This window comes from Aulonocara sp. 'chitande type north' Nkhata Bay, linkage group LG3 (assembly GCF_057382095.1).
Source record: "Aulonocara sp. 'chitande type north' Nkhata Bay isolate Kocher_YH1m ecotype deep benthic linkage group LG3, A_spYH_male_GT1.1, whole genome shotgun sequence".
In the NCBI taxonomy this organism is placed as follows: Eukaryota; Metazoa; Chordata; class Actinopteri; order Cichliformes; family Cichlidae; genus Aulonocara; species Aulonocara sp. 'chitande type north' Nkhata Bay.
Window position 1 is genome coordinate 60395263 of NC_141346.1, and position 18354 is coordinate 60413616.

Genomic DNA, 18354 nt, shown 5'->3' on the forward strand with positions numbered 1-18354 from the left:
TATGAGACAAGAAGGAAAGAACAGGGTGTGACGTGGAAGGGGCCCTCTGGCAAACAAATTACTGCTTTTATTAAGTTACAAAACTCGCAGTCCTGTTCACGAGTGATCAGAGAAGGGAACAGGAGATGGACAGATGGATCGGTGCTGCGGCTGCAGACTCTTCACCAGTCCCTCTTTACCAGTCGATTTACGTCCTTACCCTCTGTCACAACGGGACTGAACGGACTCACGCGTAGGCTCTGAGTGGGGAACAGTAAAGGTTTTTTATTTACAGAAGCACCAGGTGATCTATTTACACAGTGGGGAAAAGACGGGTTCCGGGAATCCACACACGAACAGGAGGGGGGAAAGACACTTGCAGTCCACACACGCTCCAAAGTCCTCACTCCATCCACGCTCCACAAGAAACACAAAAGCTCGCTCCAATCCTCACACACTTGATCGCTCAGGTAACACAGGGGCAGGTCCAGGGAAATCTATTCACAGAGATGCAAAAGGTTACTGTAAGAAGATCGCTAGGGAAACACGAGAACGAACTGAGCTGGGGTTAACACTGACGAGAGTCGGCAACGGTCCAGCGACGAGAAATACAGGGCTGCCATCTTATAAGGGGACTGGAACACTGTTGGGTGATGAGCCACAGGTGTCACCAGGTGCGTGGGCCAAGGGCAGGAGCCCACAGATGAGCTCCGCCCAGGCAGTGAGAGAAGGAGGGAGGGAGAGAGCGGGGACAAAATCAAAACAAAAAAACACATGTAGCCACACTGAGGCGAGCGGGTAGACACAGGGACCCTGACACCCTCGCCTTTTTCACAAATGTCATGTATGAAAATCTATAATAACTCCAGTTATACGGATATCAATATCCTCATAAGTGAGGATATTGATAAACTGATTTGAACTTTTACTGATTTCTGTTTAGATATAAATTGATTCAAAGTGGTCAGATATGCAGATTCTGACCTTTCCTCTGGCAAATATATAAACTCACTGAAAACAGTTTGACTTTTCAGAGAGTTTCCTATCTATCTGTATTTTTACTTTAATAGTTAAGCACGATTAACATTTAGGAAACAAAAATAAACAAGTTAATAAATGAAATGAAATAATACTGATTTATATATTCACTCTGTTTACTTTTTCGATATAGAAATACAATGAAGACTTCCATGTTCCTGCTGGTGGCGCTCTCTGGCACTGTGCTCTGCATGACTAACGGACGTGTTCAGAAAACCAGCAGATCATCAACATGATCCCACAAGGGGGATGTGATGATCTGATAGCAAACAGAGATAATAATGGTAACTGTAAGCGCAAGAATACCTTTATCATTGGTGACTTTAATCAAGTTAGAACAATTTGTGATCCAAGCAATTGTATCAATGCAAATAGAAATCTTTATAAAAGCCCCACAGACGTGCACATTCTGTATTGTAAACTGCTGGGACAAACAACGATACCCATTGTACATCCAGATACAGATGAAAAGGCGTATTGTAATTGCATGTGATAAAATCAATACTTTCCTTCAGCCTGTGCACTTTGAATGTTGCTCTTGAGTTGAGAGATGCTGTGAGCTTGCTGCCATCTTTAAACATCACTTCATGATGCTGGTTTAGATGCTTTATAAGACTTTGTTACGTTTCTTAAACAGTGATGAAAATAATAAAGAGGAAATATGAGAGAAGTGATTTTCAGTGAATGTTGAAAAAAATCCCACAATAACAAAAACGATGGCAACATTGCTACACTTTGCTTTCTTAGCTTGCATATTGTACATTTTCACAGTTGTTTCTGATTGGCTCCATCTTCTCTCGTTGTCACAGCTGTTGCTCAACTTTCAGCACTCATTCAATTAAAAAAACAACAAACAAAAAAACCAAGCTGCTGCTGGTAAGGTTGGCATTCTTGCAAGACTCAGTAACACAAAACAAATAAAAAAATGCACATCCCATGTTTATCCCATGTGATTCCAGGCTGAGTTTATGCATTTATGCTTATTTGTTTATAAAATATTATAAGCTGGTCTGAGGTCATTTGTTACTAAAGAAAAACAAACAAACACTGTGTCATTATTTAATCCACTAAAACTAAGACACAATGCAGAAGCAGTGTGTGAAAACTAAGTGCACCTTCACTGGTGTAGCATCTGCCTTAGAAACAATGAAGTCAAATGAAACTGTTGAATCATCTCTATGTGCTAAAGGCTCATTTTAATGCAGCATTAATCACGTTGCTTTAACAGTGCTGCATTTTAATAATGTTTATCACGTTCTTTGTAGATTTTAATTATCACCATCGTCGCTGTGAGAACATGTCTGGTTGGAGCAGGCGGCACTCAGGGATCATGTTGTGTGGAAGAAGAGTCATGTGATTGTTTTTTTTAAAGATTTTTTCTATGAGTGCACAGAGTGTGAAACAGAAAGATAGGATCGACAGAGAAAGCTGATCATGTCTGTTGTGACACCTGCAATCTCTGACTAGAGTTTTAGGTTCTGTCAGGCAGCTAACACAAAGAAAGCCTGGCTTCATTGTACAAATACAACTTACATATACAACACATGACATATTACACACAGTCATTATTTATTCAACAAAAACTAAGCCAGATGCAGTTTTTGGATTTTATTTCAAAATGTTCTTATTCTGATTGTTTACTTAATATATTTAGACACATTTGGTTTATTTCTATAAAAATGATATTTTACACAAAACTTCAAACAGCTGCCTGCAAACATGGCTCTTTATTGTAAAGCCAGGTATGAACAACAACCTGCAGCTGCATGCTGTTGTGCTCATTGGTGTCACATTAGGTTCTGAACCACAAACAGAGAAGTTTCTTAGAACTGCTGGGCTAGTGATGTAGGTGTTGATGCAAATGATGGCTTAGGGTGGTGCTACGACAGTGTATAAAAACTGAAGCTCCCAGAGCCAAGTGTTATTTGTTCTTCCGTAACTGAGGTGAACTATAACCTGCTCAGGTAGAATTTAATAACAGCGTGTCTGAACTGCTCGTCTCCAGGCTTCACGTCTCATTCTGTAAGAACTTGTTGTTTGTTTATTAACTTTTTAGAAACAACAGACTTTTGTATACTTCCAAGAAAGAGGGAGAACTGACTCTTCTGCCACACTCACGTTCATCTTTATCTGTCATCAGTTCAGATAAAAGCATCACTGATTATTCTGAACACTGTTTTAAAGCTTCTGCGTCACTCTGATTTCTTCTTAAAGTTGGCAGACAGGATTGTGAAGAAGGACATAGTGGATCCCCCCTTTTAATGAGCATATTATCTGTGAACACTGAATACAAACAACCTAAATGCTCATTAAAGAAGCAGGTTGGCTCATAAAGTGCTCTGTACTTGTTTTATGCAAGTGCTGTTTCTGGAAACAACCACCATCTGTAATCAACACAGGACTTATTGAGCTGTCAGGTGTGCAGACAACATGGCACATTTTGGGAACACCTATAGTTGATGTCTTAATTATGAAAATAGCTACTATGTAGTTGATGCTTCCTGTTCTGCCAGAGCAGGTGCAGCCTTTGTGGAAGTGGGTTCCACTGGACCAGCGTCTGTGAACGATCCACTGTGGGTGATTTTTTTTTTGACCTTACATCTGTGTGTAAGGACCAACCACAACCATCTAAAATCTTTGCATGTTATTTTATCTTCTGTGTAAGAAGTACACAGCATACCCTGATGATCAGCTTCAAGGGTTCTCAGTGTAGGATGCATACAGTATGTCATGCTGAAATATAGAGCACTTACAATAGAACCCACTAGAAACCAACTATTTTAGCCTGGTTCCTTAAATCTATGGCATTTTTCCCATGCTGACTGATATGCTGCTCAGTGTCTTTTGCTGTCTGTCATGATCCTGGGCCATGTTGGCCCAGCATTCTTAGTTTTCATATGTTTTGTGTGTTGTTCTTTATTTATGCCATGGTTTCTGTTAAGATGTTCCTTATTTGATTACCTCCTGTGTGCCCCTCTGTTTATCTGTGAGCCCTCGTTTCCCCTCCTTGAGTTTTATTCCATGTTTTCCCAGCCCGTTATGTCCGTGCTCTCCCCGTGCTGTCTCTCCTCCTCTCTGAACCTCCGTGTACTTCCTGTTTTACTTTGACAGTCTCCCGTCAGTGTTGCGTTCACTCCTGCCGTGTCTTGTTATGATTATCAGTGTCACCTGTGTTCCCCGTGTGCTCCCACTTCCCTCGTTAACCCTCTGTGTATTTATGTCTGCGTCTCCCTCAGTTCTGTGTCGCGTTCTCCCTCATTCATGGCCGTGTGTTTCTCTGTGTATTACGTTAGAGTTTCCTCGTTTAGGTTGTATGGTTTCTCTCTCCAGCAATAAAGCTGTGTTTTGAGTTCATTCCTGCCTCCGTGAGCTTGCGTTTGGGTCCTCATCCTGCCTGCACACAGCCGCAACCATGACAGTCTGCTTTTAAATCAGATGTCACTCTGAACATAAACACAAGCCACAGCAGCCCAGCTGTCTTAGCTGAGTACAAGGATACATTTACTCTCTTTGTGTAAAATATTGTGATGATTTTACATTATATTAGGCAGGCAGCTGCCCAAATTAAACCGTGACTATTAGCAGTTTGGTTATTTTGAACGCCTCGGCTGGAAAAAATTCAAAATGGTTTGTAAGGTTGGCCACAGCTTTGTATGTAAAGGGGAGTTAGAAGAGTGCTTCATATTTTAAGATTGATTAAGATTAATTAATATTTTTAATTGTTTTATTTTACATCTCACCTTTTACACTGCATTGAGTTGCTGCCATGTGATTGGCTGAGTGTACATCGTTCTTTGTTTCAAAATGGACTTAATGCTTGGTTGAACAGTTGTGATGTTTATCTCCTTTAGATTTATTTTTTATTGTCATGATGAAAAATGGTTTGTTGGTTCATACCTATGAAGTTACAGTGTTTCTGAAAAGCCTAAAAAGATGAATTGTTACCATAGTAAACTTCAAAACAGACTTTATTATATGATATAGTTATAAAATTGGATAAAAACTGACTTCAGCATAATATAAAATAATGTGTTTTCCCGATACCTGATTTTTAGCACTATGTATGCATTGGTCAACTTTCAGATCTATGAAGTTCAGCTCAGTTATCTATGTTTTCATTTTTAGTTTCCATTTGCATTTAGATGCACGGCCGATTCTCTGATGTGTGATCTGTTTCTACCTGTGCTGATGCTAGCAGGACTAAAGCTGATCAAGCAGCAGTAAATATGTGAAGCAAGGCTGAAGGATACACTCATAAAATGAACAGAATCATAAGAATATAACAGCACGAGCACTGCAAATGCAACTAAAACATGTTGACATCAAATGGTATGTTATTTGAAATCTATATGAAATAATGACACATCTATGTTTTCCAATTTATTTTATTTATTAATTTAATTTTTTCCACAGTTGTGTAAATCAGTCTGTCTGTGGACTGCCAGCCAACACATCCACAACACCAACAACTCAGACAGCACAAAGCCTTTTAAGTTGGCGAGGCGTGATAGCAAATGCAGCGCAGGTACATCCATCTCACCTGCAGCAGCATTGCAGACCACGCCCCCCTCCACACCACTCTTTCCTCATAGTTGCTCGCCATCGTTGCGCTCAGAGGGCAGAAGGTCCCGATCGAAGTGCACAGGTAACTTCCCTTCACATTTCACCACAATGATCCTGTTGGTGAGAAGCCTGCCTTCATACTGGCAGCTGGGTTTCCTGGCTCCCTGATGCTTTAGCTTACATTTAATTATGCGAAACGTTGCGGTACTATACGTCATGCCGCTATTTTCATCGTACCTCCCATCACCTCTACAAATGGATTTGACCTTTGCTGGAATGCTGAGGATGAATGTGTTGGTTTCCTTACAACTGTTGTCAAGTTTGTAGATATTCCTATTTGATATTTCTGTGTTACACAGCTTTTCAGTCATCTTAGCATCTACATGCTGTCTTCTAAACTTTTCATAAGGTGTTTCTTCAGGTCGGTGCTCGCTTGGTTGAAAATTGTTCACTTTGGAAAATCCGGAAGCAAAGAGCAGCACGAGCATCATGCAGACAAACAGTGTCTTCATCGTCTCCTGGAGAAGAAAACACATGGACGTTTTTCCACATTAAGAATTTGGCAGATACATCCTTTTGGATCCTGAAGCTCAGTAAGTCGTCTTTGTGAGCTGCAAACACACACGACAAGAGGACTGATAGACCTTTTTCTTTAAATGAAAGAAGTCGTTTTATTTATAGTTTTCTTTTTTATTTATTTCTAATCATATATATTACTTTGTTCTCTGTTTATTTTTTATTTTTCAACTGTTAGGACGATTTATAAATATCCTGAACAAGCCTGATCTGGACGGCTCCTGGAAGCAGATTCAGGCGTGATGATGTCATTTTCAACTGGAAAAAGAAGCTTTGAAAAGCTGAAGTAGTTTAAATGTTTAGATATTTAACCTTGTTGTATTACTTTATATTTTATATTCATCGTATTAAGACATCAAGATATTTGTTTTTGCCTTAAAATTTTGTGTTTTAATTTATACTTTTTGTTATTCTTTTTTTTAATTTTGTCATTTTGCCTTTTTTACTTGATGTGATTTGGATAAATATATATTTATATCTACAGATATATTGAGAGAGTTTTTCTCTGGGTTTCACAAGCCCATTTTATAGATAAAAGTCCAGGTCATAATAGATCCGGTTCATTAAGAACAAAGTTTAAATCCGATTTAATATAAATGCCTTTCTGCACTCAGTTATTCTTTCCTGTCACATGTTTCAGTGTGCTCTGTAGTAACAGTGACTAGGGATGGGTATCGAAACCCGGTTCTTGTTGAGAACCGGTTCCCACTGTTTCAATTCCTTGGAATCGTTTGCCATTTTTGCAAACGATTCCCTTATCGATTCCAGTCGCCCCGAATGACGTCACCACGTTGCGGAGCGTCATTTACCTGGCAGGAAACACGGCGCCAGCGGCTCAAATGCTCAAAAGCTTGGTTATACTTTACGAGAACGGATGACAACAGGGCAACTTGCAATACTTGCAAAGTAGGTATTTCATTTAAGGGAGGAAACACTACGAATATGCAAAAGCATTTGCTCACAAAACACGCGATAACCTTAAATGAATGTCATGTTTTTAATTCCGCTCCGGACTCGTGAATCTCAACCCAGCAGCAGCGGTAACGTTTGCACGTCCTCTCCCGTTAATGCGGCAGGTAAATAATCAACTAACAGTGCATATTATGTTAGCGCGATCTGCCTTATTACAAAACCTGCCATTACTGTGCATTTAGGTGACCATGATGAGACAGACAGAGTCTGGCTCAGATGCTGGCAGTTCTCACTGCAGTCTACCGGTAGCGTCTCCTTTCAGGCCAGGATAGACGAATGTCACCGAGCAGTGACTCAGTTTGTGGTCAAAGGCTTGCACCCATTTGCCACAGCAGATGCCCCCGATTTCACTTTGGTAAGTGAATGTGTTTAATTGTAGGCAGGGACATTACTGGATATTCTTGTGTAATTGCTACAGAATAATTTATGTTACACTTTGTTATTGCTACAGAAGAATATTTTATTTTATTATTTTACATTTACATTTTTTTTCCTGGGGACCCTGTGACACCCCATTGAAGAGCCGTAGGCTGGATCTCTTAAGATCTCACTGTTGGGTTTGTAAGGCCAGGTTACTCCTAAATTTCTATCTTGTTCAAAGAGAAGATAAAAAACAAAGTTCTAAGCTAATCGACCTTAGTGTTCTCCTTTTTTAAAAATAAGAATCGATAAGAGAATCGATAAAGAATCGAATCGTTAAACAGAATCGAAAATGGAATCGGAATCGTTAAAATCTTATCAATACCCATCCCTAACAGTGACACACTGCAAAATAAAAATAATAAGACACTCACCTTTTTTTCCTTTACTAATGATGATGATTAACCTGCAGTGGTTCAGGTATAAGTTGGTTGTCTGGAACAGCAGGTGATGAAGATGTGGTGAAGGGTCTGTGGTTCATGTATATAGTGGGTTCATTACATAACTGGATAGGCAACATCTGACAGTCAGTTTAAATAAGATCTTGTTGTATTTGAACACAAATCAGCAAAAACAGGTCTCTCACCGTTAGGGATGGGTATTGATAAGATTTTAACGATTCCGATTCCATTTTCGATTCTGTTTAACGATTCGATTCTTTATCGATTCTCTTATCGATTCTTATGTTTAAAAAAGGAGAACACTAAGGTCGATTAGCTTAGAACTTTGTTTTTTATCTTCTCTTTGAACAAGATAGAAATTTAGGAGTAACCTGGCCTTACAAACCCAACAGTGAGATCTTAAGAGATCCAGCCTACGGCTCTTCAATGGGGTGTCACAGGGTCCCCAGGAAAAAAAATGTAAATGTAAAATAATAAAATAAAATATTCTTCTGTAGCAATAACAAAGTGTAACATAAATTATTCTGTAGCAATTACACAAGAATATCCAGTAATGTCCCTGCCTACAATTAAACACATTCACTTACCAAAGTGAAATCGGGGGCATCTGCTGTGGCAAATGGGTGCAAGCCTTTGACCACAAACTGAGTCACTGCTCGGTGACATTCGTCTATCCTGGCCTGAAAGGAGACGCTACCGGTAGACTGCAGTGAGAACTGCCAGCATCTGAGCCAGACTCTGTCTGTCTCATCATGGTCACCTAAATGCACAGTAATGGCAGGTTTTGTAATAAGGCAGATCGCGCTAACATAATATGCACTGTTAGTTGATTATTTACCTGCCGCATTAACGGGAGAGGACGTGCAAACGTTACCGCTGCTGCTGGGTTGAGATTCACGAGTCCGGAGCGGAATTAAAAACATGACATTCATTTAAGGTTATCGCGTGTTTTGTGAGCAAATGCTTTTGCATATTCGTAGTGTTTCCTCCCTTAAATGAAATACCTACTTTGCAAGTATTGCAAGTTGCCCTGTTGTCATCCGTTCTCGTAAAGTATAACCAAGCTTTTGAGCATTTGAGCCGCTGGCGCCGTGTTTCCTGCCAGGTAAATGACGCTCCGCAACGTGGTGACGTCATTCGGGGCGACTGGAATCGATAAGGGAATCGTTTGCAAAAATGGCAAACGATTCCAAGGAATTGAAACAGTGGGAACCGGTTCTCAACAAGAACCGGGTTTCGATACCCATCCCTACTCACCGTGCAAATATACAGCTTACGTAAGTTTAGTGTGCTCACCGAATGCAGTGTTTAGTGTAGCAGCAGAATTATGACAGTTTATGGAGATGTTCAACGTGAGCCTGCTGCCCAGCTTTAAAAGGAAAATCATTTTAAATGATACATAATAAGTTCTTAGCAAAAGAGGAATGCAGACGGAGATGAGCAGAGATCTCTTCTGCAGTTCAGATGCTGCTGTGAGTTCTAGTTCACTTCTGTCACAGAGGAACAAAGTGTGTTTGGATCTGGACACTTTGATTTTTATACTTCTGATCAGCACCACCTCAAATAATCTTTTGCATCCACACCTACATCACTGGCCCACCACTTCTAGGAAACTTTAACACTTCCCTGCTTGTGACTCAGAAAGATAATGCAAATATGATGACCACTGACCACAAGAACCTGCATGTAGATGCAGCCTGTTTTTCCACATCTGGCTTTAGAAAAAAAATTAATGCACAAACAAATAGATTTAAAATAAAAAGATGTGTTGGTATATTTTGACCTTTCAAATAAACTATTAACACTTCTTTTTTCCCCTTTTTAAGTATAATTTTTGGCAAATAAAGTGAGTGTTTTGACCATTTGCAGTTAAAATGTTGAACAATCTTTTTATTTTTGTTTTACTACCAGTTGGTTGTAATAATTTCATATGAGGATTTAAATGGATGTATAACAAAACAAAGGATAAAAGTATATATAAAAGTATATTTAATGAAGCTGATCGAACAACAGTGCAATATGGCATGATGACAGTGTTTACAATTTTGGCAGGAGAACAAAAGATAAATATTATAAAATACAAGACATGAAAATCTCAGAGGTCAGGGGTCGGGGGCCCAGGAAGTCTGACCCGCAGATTCCAGGTCTGACTTCGAGTACATAAAATATCATCTTTCTTGTGGGGAAGGAGCCTGAGTTAGAGCAGGAAGTTACACCATATTGATATTGTTGGGGTAGCCTCAATGCCAGTGTTGGACTCTCCAGTTTCCTTGAAGGAGGTTTGACTTTGTGCCATCGTTGGCTGGACTCTGTGCTCATTGATATCCCCGTATCAGTGAGTTAAGACACCATGCATTTATTTTCTGTGTGGCACACAACAAGAAAACAAGCCAAGAGAGAACACATCAGCCTCCAATGACAGTTTATTAAAAGGTTTATTGGAGGTTATTTGTTGTGTTATTGAACCTGTGTGCTAATGAAAGAGTGTCCTTAATAAACGTACTCCATAAGGAAGTGTGTTCACAAGTGCACAGAACACATTAGGGCACAGGTCAATGATCGGTTTTACAATTGTATTGTCAGATCGATGGACACTTTCGGATACTTGGATATTCAGGTGATTAGAGGAGCAGAGATGATCAGCTGATCAGGATTTGGTGGTGTGTTGGATCAGGTGGTGGAGAGATACAGGACAGGCCTGACATACACAAACGTATAGTGAAGGTGCAGAGGCTCAGATCTGTGACATCGTCCCAGCTCAGTGTCCATATTTAGATGTAACAGTGCTATAGACTTTACCTGACAACTTGTATGAGTAATGTTTTCATCTCAGGCATGTCAATTTCATTTGTGAATATATTTTTAATACTTGTACAACAGATTTTTTTGAGTGTTAAATAGAAATTATATGCTGAAACTGAAGTGATGGGTCGCACTCTTTAGTTCTGCTCTCGAAACAATGTAGGTGGTCCAGTTAACATATTTACATTTTTTCATTTGCTGTTTCACTTGCAAAATATTTCCAGTGTGACATTTGATCAGGTCTTGTAAACCTTGTCGTTAACCAAGCAGTCACTCCCAGGCTGCTGTGCTGATCACCGGATCTTAACTTCATTGTCACAGTGCACTCAGAACAAAACAGCCATGCAGAGATATGAGTCACAGTGACATTAAAACTGATGAAGACCGTCGTCGTTAGAACCAGCAAACTGAACGAACTAAAAAAGATCATCTAAATTCAACTGGTCTAAAATATCAGGATCTCAGTGTTAAGTCCATATTTTTGAAGTAGAAGCTTTTACTGGTTTTACTTAAGAAAAAGAAATAATAAGGAATTGTTTTGGAATTTGTCCAGGTTAACAGATGAAATCATGTTCAGTGCTTTGTCCTGTCAGTAAACACAGATTCTTTATTTGCACTGAATGGGACAGCATATAATTTCACTGCTTTTGGCGTAATGACAATAAAAGATAGTTTCAAAGTCTGACCTGCAAAGCCCGTCCACCCAGTGTCCTCCTCAGTCATGCTGGTTGCATGATTGCTGTAGAAGTGCTAAACTACTGTGACCTGATTAATTGAACTGAGCTCACACTGCAATAACTAATCAGTGAGGTGGTAGTTTAAGTACTTCATTACCAAAATGTATAAATGAAGTACATCAGAAGATGTTGGGGAAGAAGGACTTCACCGGGTGGGCCTGGACCCCCGAGGCCTGTCCCTGTGCCGACCTCGTCTGAGTCTAAAAGATTTATAAGATAGAGCTCATCAAAAGACTAAGATATGAATATAAACATGATATTTGTCAGTTTAATTTAATGTTAAGTTGAACTGGAGTTAACCAGAATCCTTTACTCTTCCAACTCCTCTACTTTGTCTAACAGTTAGCTTAGCCTAGCCAAGTTTTCTTTGCAAAATTGCTAATTGCATGGTTTCAAATTGCAGTTTTGATTTTAAGTGGACTAATTGTTCAGACCTGCTCTGGGGCCTGTCTGAAGTATTAAATTGACATATATTTGTCTCAACACCTACGCAGGAGAACTTTTTTGTAAGTGTGAAATGGAAAATAGAAGAAGAAGTAGAGATGTGGGTGTTCCTATTTACATGTTTTTATTTTCTGTTTCTTTAGCCAAACATGTTATTTGATCAGAGCACCTGCCTGTACACCTGCTGTTAACCAAGCAGTTATTTTCAAGCTGCTACACTGATCACAAAGTCAGGACATATGAATGACAGGAAGTGTCCAGTGTCACGTAGCGATATTAATGACAACAATGATGGGTCAAAGCAACATATGATGAGCATTTATTACGATATCCTGATAAATGTAATGCAGCGGGATAACTTCTACAGTTATTATGTTAGTGATGATGCCTCTTTGCTTTTCATTTATTCACAGCTTTGTGGCGTACGATGGAGTGTCAGGGCCACATTAAGATGATAACCTGCCACGGCTGCAGTACCCTCTACAACACGGCTTGTGTCGATGATTTAGTCAAGCAAACTGATCAGCTGTCTCATTGTGTCTTTTGTGTGTTTGGTTTTGTGTTTTCAATGAACTGAAAGCCCTCTTTAATGCACGAGGGTGTGACCATCCACATTCTCTCATCTGTCCAGTGTCAGACGTTCATTTTGTGCAAATGGTCAAGTCTTCCAAGTGTGCGTGCTTTTCCTTCTGAGTGCTTTTCCTTCAGCGTCTGTGTTACTCGCGTCCAGCAGATGGCAGTGTTTCACTGTCTGACGGCTGTCTGAAGCTTCAGCTGGATTATCCGTTTGCTATGTTTGCCATGTTACAGTGGGGAGGAAAAACTCCTTTTTAACAGGAATATCTAGACATGAGTGATTACTGCAGTGGGGCACTATCTGTGCTATCTATAAGAAATGTTAGCAACAATAAAACTCTGAGGATCAGGGCTCCATTTCACTCCAGTGTTCAGTGGCATTTTAAAAGAGTGAATACCGACGCTGAATGTCTTTGTAAAGCAAAAGCACTTTGTTAGCCTTTACAGAGCAAAGCTATGGATCAATGTGCAGTGAAGAAAAATCGAGGTGGCCAGTCTGTCCTTTCCTAACCAATCACAGAGCTCCTTACATTGCACCATGTGGCTAATTTGCATTTTACTGATATTGCTGGGCTGCTGTCAATCATTTTGTCTTTATATTACAACAGAGCATTGACCTTTAACCTGTTTAATTCATACTGAGTATTTAAAAAAAATGTATTGTCATAATAAATTGTGCCTCACTGAAACACCATTTTGCATTAGCCTCTATCACCTGACTTGTCACTGATGATATCACTGCATGAGCAGGCGAGCGGTAGCGGCGGGGGGGGGGGGGGTGAAGCTCGTGAAGAACAAAATTCTGTACGAGCGGACGCAGTGAGTCCAATAACCAGGGGTAACTGGAAATAAGGTGTTGTAGGTTGGCTTCCACAGTGTAAAGAGACACTTCTCCCTCATGCTCTAACAGCTGGTAAATCAATTTAGAAGCAGAGTCGATAACGGCCTCCTGAAGCTCCCTAGGTGGGGTGACTGCCGCTGGATCCATATCTGGCTGGTCCGTACTGTCACGGCGGGTGAGGAGAGCCGTGTGAAAATAATAAATGAGGATCCAATCGCAGGCAGTAGTGGAGAAGTGAAGGTGGTTTATTGAACACAAAAATAAATATGGACAAACAGCAAATGGAGCACGAACTAAACTAGACTGGAAACAACTAAACTACAGAGCACAAACACACGGGTGAGACATGGTGGATACACAGACGCACCAGCAACTACAATGACAGAGGACACGACTTAAATACACAGAGAAACACAGGGGAATTACACACAGGTGGTGGACACAGCTGGGAATAATCACCAAGACGAGACAGAGGTCAAACTGAACACACTCACATGAGACGCAGACCTTCACAATAAAACAGGAACAAGAAACCATCACACTAAGACGCAGACTCGACATAGAGAGAGAGACAGAAAATGACACATGGAACTAAACTAAACCTGCAAAAACATGACAACTCAAAATACTGGGTCAAACTGACCCAGAACCGTGACAGACTTTCTATAATGTTTTGCTTGAGCATGTCCTGCTTTTCTGTAATGTTATTTCTACAGTTTTAGCAGTTCTTCTCGAGGGAAAGAGAAAGATGTAAAAATCTTATACGTTATATATGTTAAATAACATGTGTAGTGCTCACATGTAATGCAGATGTTAGCTTTGATCGAACCAATAAATCCTGATTGGATGTTGTTAGCGTTAGCACTTGTGTTTGCTTCCCTGCTGTACAACAGCATTACCAAAATACAACTGAAGAAACAAACTCAGTTATGAAAAGTTTGTGTTCAGTTTGCAGTCGCTGAAAATAATTACACCTTTGGGAATGACATGGAAATGCTCCCACACTAAAGATTGGGTTTTGTTTTGGGGATTTTCCATCTTAATTTATCTGTCTTATTTGGCTACATCTACGACACTGCTATGCTCTCTCTTGCCTATGTTTTCGTGGCTGCTGCTATCTGTATTTTAATATATATATATATATGCAATGAAAATTCCCGTCTCGCCCCTCCCGGCAGTCTGTATACTTTAAGCTCGGGTAGTTTTTACACAGGATACGGGAGGATTACTGAGAAGAACCTAAGCAAACACGTGACAAGTTTTCAACAGGAATGAATGACAGTAAAAATGTTACCTCACAGATCGTTTTCATGCCATCAGTAATGAGCTGGTTTCAGCTGGACTGGACACACTCAAATGGCAAAGAAGGTTGTGTAGCCTTTGCAGAGAAGATGAAATGCATTCATGTAAATCAAAATGCATCTTTTAATTGAGGTAGAGGTTTGTCAGAGATATTATTCTCATAATGTACCTTTGTCCCAGCTGATTACCTTCATTAAACAGCAGGTTGCAAAAACCTCTTGTGTACCTCTTTTCAACCACTGGGAGGCGCTACAGCTTCATTCCTTTCACACTAAGGCAGCGGTAGGGAACTCCAGGCCTCGAGGGCCGGTGTCCCTGCAGGTTTTAGACGTTCCCTACCCCTGCACTAAGGCCTTTGAAATCTTCATTAACACTGAGCTTGAAATTTCTATCAGTCGAATGCAAAGGAGTCCTGTGGTTGTAGGACAGAGGTAGGGAACGTTAATCTGCCATCATTTAGATTATATGACAACAACCTTCAAATCTGAAGTCTCAGAAATCTGCTTCATGTACAAGTTCCTCCAATAATCAGGGCTAATATCACCAAATTGTACATAAACAGACTTTTACATGTTAAATATTTCTCAAATATGGGGAAAAAAACAATATAAAATACTATATTATTAACAAAATATCTTAAGATACAGCTACAAATTGCTTGAAACATTTGCAATGAAATATATAAAACAGCTTTATTGTCAGTGAGGACAAAGTTATAGTGATGCTGTGCTGGAGTGTTCAAAAGAAGACAGAGACATGAAGTATAAATATTGTATAATATTAAATATAAGAAAGAACAAAGTTATAAAAACATTAATAATTGAAATCTGCAACAATATTCACATAAAGTGTAAAATACAGAGTTAACTGTTTAATAGGTAAAGTTTAGGTCTTGCAGTCGAACAATGATCCCAAACACAGCAGCAAATCTACAGCAGAATAGCTGAAAAGCAAAGTCCAGACCTCAACCTGGGACATTCAGAGAGCTGTGCTTAAATAAATGCCCACAAAGCTCAAAGAACTGAAGCAACGTTGTAATGAAGAGTGGGCCAACATTCCTCCACAACAATATGAGAGACTGATAAAGTCAAGCAGAAAACAATTACCTCACATTTGTGCTGCTAGAAGTGTTTCTAGTTATTCACAGGACTGTAGTTTGAATTTAAAGAAATGTGAAAGTGCACTGAAATTAACATAAAGTTATTGCAATTTAAAAAAAAATCAAGAAATCTAAGAGGAAGAAACAATGTAAACCACACAATTGTTTTCCTTATATTCTCCACACGGCAATGCACATAACAGACATAAAATATTTGCATTTATCAATAGAAAATATAAAATTTTTCCATAGTCATAGCCAGGCCCGATTACTGCCAAACCTGTGCTGAATCAATCACTTAAACAGGACCTGTCTGACAAAGTAGAGTAGACCAAAAGATCCTCAAAAACTACACATCATGGCGCAATCCAAGGAAATTCAGAAGCAAATAAGAAACAAAGTAATTGAGATCTCTCAGTCTGGAGATGCAACGTCAAGATGAACAGAATCCAGTTTCTGGGATCCTGAAGGAGAATGTCTGGCCATCTGTTCACGACCACAAGCTGAAGTGCACTTGATCCAAAGCACACCAACAAGTCCACCTCTAAGCAGCTTAAGTAAAACAAAAGAAAGACTTTGGAATGGCTTAGCCAAAGTTCATACGTGAATCTGATTGAGGTGCTGTGACCTTGGAAAGGTGGTTCATACTCAAAACCCCTCCAGTGTGGCTGAATTACAACAATTTTGCAAAGATGAGTGGGCAGAAATTCTTCCACCACCTCGTAAAGGACTCATTGCCAGTTATCCCAAACGCTTTATTGCAGATGTTTCTACTCAGGGTGGCCCAACCAGTTATTAGGTTTAGGGGGCAATCACTTTTTCCACACAGGGCCATAATAATGGCCGCCTTAATAATAAATGCCTTGATTTAGGAACTACTTTTAATGTTTACTTGTGCTATTTTGCAAAAAATAAAATCTCTGCAAAAACATCAAAACTGCTGACCGTCTGACCTCAATATGAAATTATTAATCTTTTGACCAAAAACATTTAGATTTGTAAAAATAAAGAAACCATAGAGGAACAAACAATGTTGTTTGCTACGTTCTAACATGGCAATCTAAATAACAGTAATGCAAACATATATATGTATCAATAAAAACAGATCGCCTTTTCACTGTTACAAAAGTCAAGTACATCAATGTTTGTTCAGCTTTCATAAATGTAAGTTTGTAAGTACATAGTACATTTTTTGGTCCAACTTCTTTTAATACATGCAACACATTTCAGAACATTTGGGACAGAGACAACAAAAGACTGGAAATACTTCGTAAAAATCTGGTGAAACACTTTAAAGCCAGTGGGATTAAATGGGAAACATAAAATTTAATACTAGACAAAGACCGATTGAATCATGAAGCAAAGAATTAATAACTAATTCACAAGTAGAAAATGTTATGCAGATATTATTGGATAGATTTTGGTGTAGAAAAAAATGACAAGAAATGAAAAATGAAAGTTATCTGGTCTTTTTCTTTAAAGAGTAGCTGCAGAGCAGCAACACTGACAAAGACCATCATCACCAATACTGCAGCTAATACAATGATCCAGGAGGAAACTTGAAAAAGCAGGAAAAATGTGACACTGATCAAAATGAATACATCAATTATTGATCAAAGAGAAAATGCATACTAGCACAATGCATTGTTATTGCATCTCAGTTTCTCACCATCACTGATAATCTGACGTCTGCTGGACCTCAGGAATCGTCTCCATCACCTCTCTGTGAGGAGCAGAGAGCACTCGTGCTGCACATCCCACCTGTGTGCTGTGTTTACGTGAACCTGTAGTGGTGACAGTGAATGTAGCGTTGGTGTTGGACACACTGACAGTGTTGTACTGTGGGAAGCTGAGGTCTTGTTGTGAGAGTGTTACAGTGGGAGCAGGTCGACCAGTGGCTGAACAGGAAACAACCCACTCTTCAGCAGAGTTTGACTCTCTGACATCAACAGCAGGTTCATGCAGCTCTGTGAAGGATCAGGAGATATAAAATAAGGAGTATATTGTTAAAGATACATTGACTTCTAACACATGTAACGCATTAAGGTAAAATTTCTTACCATAAGGATGTGTTACACGATTTATAAACCCCAGTTTGTTAATTATTTGTTCATTATTCATAACTATATACTTAATTTTTTAAAAATTAAGTGTTTTTGGTCAAATGGAATTTCTTTTTGGGTAATTTTAGCCCCTTTTAGCCCTCTGCCAAAATGTTTTAACCTTTCTGTCTCTAACAGTAAAACATCGTTCCTTTATCTTCTGTGTCTGGTGTGTTGGTCAGGATTAGCTAGCTTGGCAAAAAGTTCACATTAAACAAAGTGTGTTACTGTGAGGTGTGTGTTCGTACTATGAGTCACAGCTGGAGTTTTCTTGCGGGTGAAGGTTTTTCACCTCGCTGTCATTCTTGCATAAAAGTGTTTGACCCCTTCAGGAAAAAAAACGAAATTTGGGATTATTTTTTGTTTTGTTCATTGTGTGTATTTGTTTCTACTTTTTACTTTTTCTTTTACTGTGTACAGCACTTTGGTCAACCTGTGTTGTTTTTAGACATGGTTATTGATTGATTGATATGTCTTTGATTAAAATACAGCCTACTCCACA

At 39.3% G+C, this 18354-nt stretch overlaps 2 protein-coding genes across 2 annotated transcripts in view; both read left to right on the forward strand.

Moving 5' to 3' along the window:
- Positions 1-18354, forward strand: part of LOC147336396 (NACHT, LRR and PYD domains-containing protein 1b allele 2-like) — a 198003-nt gene that overhangs the window by 119438 nt on the left and 60211 nt on the right. The gene's annotated exons all lie outside the window — the stretch shown is intronic.
- Positions 1-18354, forward strand: part of LOC147336401 (ribonuclease inhibitor-like) — an 89968-nt gene that overhangs the window by 20173 nt on the left and 51441 nt on the right. The gene's annotated exons all lie outside the window — the stretch shown is intronic.